Source organism: Symphalangus syndactylus, chromosome 2 (genome assembly GCF_028878055.3).
Source record: "Symphalangus syndactylus isolate Jambi chromosome 2, NHGRI_mSymSyn1-v2.1_pri, whole genome shotgun sequence".
Taxonomy (NCBI): domain Eukaryota; kingdom Metazoa; phylum Chordata; class Mammalia; order Primates; family Hylobatidae; genus Symphalangus; species Symphalangus syndactylus.
The window spans coordinates 46217204-46223156 of record NC_072424.2 but is presented as its reverse complement, the minus strand read 5'-3'; positions in this window follow the sequence as shown (position 1 = coordinate 46223156).

Genomic DNA, 5953 nt, shown 5'->3' with positions numbered 1-5953 from the left:
AAGAAAAGGTATCACACCCTTTTCACCCCTACACAGATCATAGGGTCTATCATAACTGCTCAGCTGTGCCATTATAGCATGAAAGCATAAATATGTAAAAGAATGAGCATAACTGTGGTCCAAAAAACTTCATTGACAAAAAACGTGGAAGGCCACAGTTTCCAACCTTTGGCCTATTGAATCTTTAGTCAATGATATGTGTCTTGTTTTAAAATTTGCATATATTTTACCTGAGAAAATGTTTTAAAATCTATAGTTTGGTTTCTCTCTTTTTCTCTCTCTCTCTTTCCTTCCTTCCTTCCTTCCTTCCTTCCTTCCTTCCTTCCTTCCTTCCTTCCTTCCTTCCTTCCTTCCCTTCTCTCTTTCTTTCTTTTCTTTTCTTTCTTTCTTCTTTCGTCTTTTTTCTGATGGAGTCTCGCTCTGTTTGTTGCCCAGGCTGCAGTGCAGTGGTGTGATCTCGGCTCACTGCAGCCTCTACCACTGGGTTCAGGTGATTCTCCTCTCTCAGCCTCTGGAGTAGCTAGGATTACAGGCATGCACCACCATGCCTGGCTGATTTTTGTATTTTTAGTAGAGACAGGGTTTTACCATGTTGGCCAGGCTGGCCTTGAACTCCTGACCTCAGGTGATCTGTCCACCTCGGCCTCCCAAAGTGCTGGGATTACAGACATGAGCCACCGCACCTGGCCTATAGTTTGTTTGTTTTTTTTTAAGATGGAGTCTCGCTCTGTCTCCCAGGCTGGAGTGCAGTGGCACAATCTCAGCTCACTGCAACCTCCGCCTCCTGGGTTCAAGTGATTCTCCTGCCTCAGCCACCTGAGTAGTTGGGATTACAGGCACTCACCACCACGCCTGGCTAATTTTTGTATTTTTAGTAGAGACGGTGTTTCATCATGTTGGTCAGGCTGGTCTCAAACTCCTGACCTCAGGTGATCCGCTCACCTTGGCCTCCGAAAGTCCTGGGATTACAGGTGTGAGCCCCTGTGCCCGGCCTGACTGGGCTCCTTCTGATTGGTTGCTGCAATCACATGTTTTTAGGAAAAATGGTCTACTTGGGGTTTTCCTCCTTCCTTAAAGTTTCAGTTGGAGGCTGGGCGTGGTGGCTCACCCCTGTAATCCTAGCACTTTTGAGAGGCTGAGGTGGGCGGATTGCCTGAGCTCAGGAGTTTGAGACCAGCCTGGGCAACAAGGCAAAACCCCATCTCTACTAAAAATACAAAAAATTAGCTGGGTGTGGTGGTGCACATCTGTAGTCCCAGCTACTCAGGAGGCTGAGGCAGGAGAATTGCTTGAATCCAGGAGACAGAGGCTGCAGCAAGTTGAGATTGCACCACTGCACTCCAGCCTGGGTGACAGAGTGAGATTCTGTCTCAAAAAAAAAAAAAAAGAAAAAAGTTTAGGTTGGGTGCGGTGGCTCACGCCTGTAATCCCAGCACTTTGGGAGGCCGAGGCAAGCAGATCACCTGAGGTCAGGAGTTTGAGACCAGCCTGACTAACATGGAGAAACCCCATCTCTACTAAAAATATAAAATTAGCCAGGTGTGGTGATTCATGCCTGTAATCCCAGCTACTTGGGAGGCTGAGGCGGGAGAATCACTTGAACCCGGGAGGCAGAGGTTGCCGTGAGCCAAGATTGCGGCGAGCCGAGATTGCGGCAACAAGAGCGAAACTCCATCTCAAAAAAAAAAGTTTCAATTTGATTGTCTGGCACTTTAGCATGAGTGATTCCATTTTGGTTTGGTCTGTTGGGGCTAGTGTAGGAGCTCAGTCCAAAATAATGGCCTCCTATAAATTTAACCCAGGCTGTCAAAGATAAACAAAGCTGGACTTTAATTGAAGTGGTGACAACTGATGTTATTCAGTAACTATTGACAGTAGTGGAAACAGCCGAACTCCATTCTAATTTACACGAGGTGCCTGGGTGTTTTAAAGGGAGAATGAGGGTGTAGGAAGGGGGAGCGACAGAGAACGCAAGCGAAACATTACAAAGGGTTGGTCGGTGTAAATGTGAATAGACTGTGTCCGCAAGCTAGGAATTATGTTTTTTGTTTGTTTTGAGGCAGGGTGTCACTCTGTCACCCAGGCTGGAGTACAGTGGCATGATCTCAGCTCACTGCACCCTAGGCTCAAGTGATCTTCCCACCTCAGCCTTCTGAGTAGCTGGAGGCTGAGGTGGGAGGATTGTCTGGCTAATTTTTTGTATTTTTAGTAGAGACAGGGTCTTGCCACGTTGCCCAGGCTGGTCTTGAACTCCTGAGCTCAAGCAATCCCCCGCCCCCCGCCTTGGCCTCCCAAAGTGCTGGGATTACAGGCGTGAGCCACCATGCCCGGCCACACCAAGCTGGCAATTATAGAAGTTAGGATTCTATCCTCCCACAGAGACTGGGAGACAGAAGCACTGTCCTCATAATTACATCTTAATTTTTTTTTTCTTGAGACGGAGTCTCACTCTGTCGCCCAGGCTGGAGTGCAGTGGTGTGATCTTGGCTCACTGCAACAGCCGCCTCCCAGGTTCAAGCAATTCTCCTGTCTCAGCCTCCCGAGTAGTTGTGACTACAGGCGCACACCACCATGCCTGGCTAACTTTTGTATTTTTAGTAGAGATGTGGTTTCACCATGTTGGCCAGGCTGGTCTCGAACTCCTGACCTCAGGTGATCTGCCTGCCTTGGCCTCCCAAAGTGCTAGGATTACAGGCGGCAGCCAATGCACCCGGCCTAATTTTATATTTCTAACTCACCCTACCTTATAGTTGTGTAAAGATTCCTCTGAAACACTTCCCAAAATATCTTTTGCTATAATAAAGAACAAGTGTGGCTGGGCACTGGGGCTCATGCATGTAATCCTAGCACTTTGGGAGGCCAGGGAGGGACGATTGCTTGAGCCCAGGAGAGTTTGAGACCAGCCTGGGCAAAATGGCGATATTCCTGTCTCCACAAAAAATTAGCTAGGTGTGGTGGCATGCACCTGTAGTCCCAGCTACTTGGCGGCTGAGGCAGGGGGATTGCCTGAGCCTGGGAGTCCGAGGCTGCCAATGAGCTATGATGGTGCTACTGCACTCCATCCTGGAGTGAGATCCCAGCTCTAAAAAATACAAAAAAATAAAAGAAAGAAAAGGAAAAAGAGGCCGGGTGCGGTGGCTCACGCCTGAAATCCCAGCACTTTGGGAGGCCGAGATGGGCGGATCACGAGGTCAGGAGATCGAGACCATCCTGGCTAACACAATGAAACCCCGTCTCTACTAAAAATACAAAAAATTTAGCCGGGCGTGGTGACAGGCGCCTGTAGTCCCAGCTACTCGGGAGGCGGAGGCGGGAGAATGGCGTGAAGCCCAGGGGGCGGAGCTTGCAGTGAGCCGAGATCACGCCACTGCACTCCAGCCTGGGCGACAGAGCGAGACTCTCAAAAAAAAAAGGAAAAAGAACAAGTGTGTCTACTCTATAGCAGAAATAGAAACTTTGAAAACTGTTTTTCTAAATACGTGCTAGAAGCTTTCACTTGGCATTATCAGTACATCTAATTTTAGCTATGCCAGTCTGCATGGAATGGTATCTCATTTTGTTTTTCAAAAAATACTTTTTTCACCAGCAAAGGAGACAAAATAAAATCATTTAAAAAACTCAAACCAAAAGAAAACATTCAAAAATAATAAAAATAGATTTAAAAAATAGAAAATAAATAGCAAAATAATCAATTTATACCAAACAACTTTTCCCCCAGCTTTTTAGTTGCTACAGAACATTTCTGTCTGGGCGCGGTGGCTCACTCATGTAATCCCAGCACTTTGGGAGGCCAAGGCGGGTCGATCACCTCAAGTCAGGAGTTCCAGACCAGCCTGATCAACATGGAGAAACCCCGTCTCTACTAAAAATACAAAATTAGCCGGGCATGGGCTGGGCGCGGTGGCTCACGCTTGTAATCCCAGCACTTTGGGAGGCCGAGGCGGGCGGATCACGAGGTCAGGAGATCGAGACCATCCTGGCTAACACGGTGAAACCCCGTCTCTACTAAAAATACAAAAAATTAGCCGGGCGTGGTGGCGGGCGCCTGTAGTCCCAGCTACTCGGAGAGGCTGAGGCAGGAGAATGGCGTGAACCCGGGAGGCGGAGCTTGCAGTGAGCCGAGATCGCGCCACTGCCCTCCAGCCTGGGTGACAGAGCGGGACTCTGTCTCAAAAAAAAAAAAAAAAAAGTAGCCGGGCATGGTGGTGCATCCCTGTAATCCCTGCTACTCGGGAGGCTGAGGCAGGAGAATCACTTGAACCTGGGAGGCGGAGGTTGCGGTGAGCCGAAATCGCACCATTGCACTCCAGCCTGGGCAACAAGAGTGAAACTCCGTCTCAAAAAACAAAAAACAAAACCAACAATCAAAAAAGAACATTTCCATTGTAAAGTTTCCTCAAGTCCTTTCATCCTATGTCCTGGTTCCAGATTCCAGGCAATCAGTGATCTTCTCTCATTATAGTTTTGCCTTTCATTGTAGCTTTACTTTGCATTTCCCTGATAGTCAATGACCTTGAGGATTTTTTCATCGGTATATTGACCGCTGTCTATATCTTCTTTAGTGAAGCATGTATTCTTTTACCAGATTTTTACTGTTGTCTTAGAATGCTAAGAGTTTCTTATATGTTCTTATATAAGTCCTTTGTTTGCTTTATGTATTGCAAAAACATCTTCCCAGTTAGCAGCCTGCCTTATTTTCTTAATGGTATCTTTTGAAAAGAAGATATTTTTAGCCAGGTGCAGTGGCTTACTCCTGTTGTCCCAGTTACTCTGGAGGCTTGGGTGGGAGGATTGGTTGAGGCCAGGAGTTTGAGACCAGCTTGGGCAACATAGTGAGACCCTGCATATATATATATATATATATTTTTTTTTTTTTTTTGAGATGGAGTTTCACTCTTGTTGCCCAAGGTGGAGTGCAATGGCGCCATCTCTGCTCACTGCAACTTCTGCCTCCTGGATTCAAGTGATTCTCCTGCCTTGGCCTCCTGAGTTGCTGGGATTACAGGCGCCCACCACCACACCCAGCTAATTTTTGTTGTTTTTAGTAGAGACGGGGTTTTGCCATGTTGGCCAGGGTGGTCTTGAACTCTTGACCTCAGGTGATCCATTCGCCTCGGTCTCCCAAACTGCTGGGATTACAGGTGTGAGCCACTGCGCCCGGCCTAAAAAATATATATTTTTAAAAATTAGCCAGGTGTGGTGGTGTGCACCTGTAGTTCCAGCTACTCAGGAATGCTGAGCTGCGCCTAGCTCGAGTCCAGGAGTGTGAGGCTGCAGTGAGCTATGATTGCACCACTGCATTCCAGCGTGGGTGACAGAGCAAGACCATCTCTATTTACAAACAAACAACAACAAAAAAACATATAAAAGAGAGAAGACATTTTTAAAATTAAAAAACTTCAATTTGTCAATCTTTTCCAAAAAGATTTCCCCCCATTTCCTTGTAGTTTCATGGTTTTAGTTTTTGTTTAAATCTGTAGTATTATTTACTTATCTTTTGAGACGGTCTTGCTCTGTCACCCAGGCTGGAGTACAACCTGGGCTCAAGAGATCCACCTCAGCCTCTCCAGTAACTGGGACCTCAGACATGCACCACCACATCTGCCTAATTTTTTATAGAGGTGGGGTCACATTATGTTGCCCAGGCTGGCTCAAGCAATCCTCCCACCTTAGCCTCCCAAAGTACTGGGATTATAGGTGTAAGTTGCTGAGCCTGGCTGTAGTCCTTTTGGTGTTAATTTTTTTATTATTTATTTTCTAATAGTTTATTATTTGGAGATGGAGTCTTGCTCTGTTATCCAGGATGGAATGCAATGGAGTGATCTTGGCACACTGCAATCTCTGCCTCCTGGGTTCAAGTGATTTTCCTGCCTCAGACTTCCCACATAGCTGAGATTACAGGTGCGCACCACCACACCTGGCTACTTTTTTTTTTGAGACAAAGTCTTGCTCT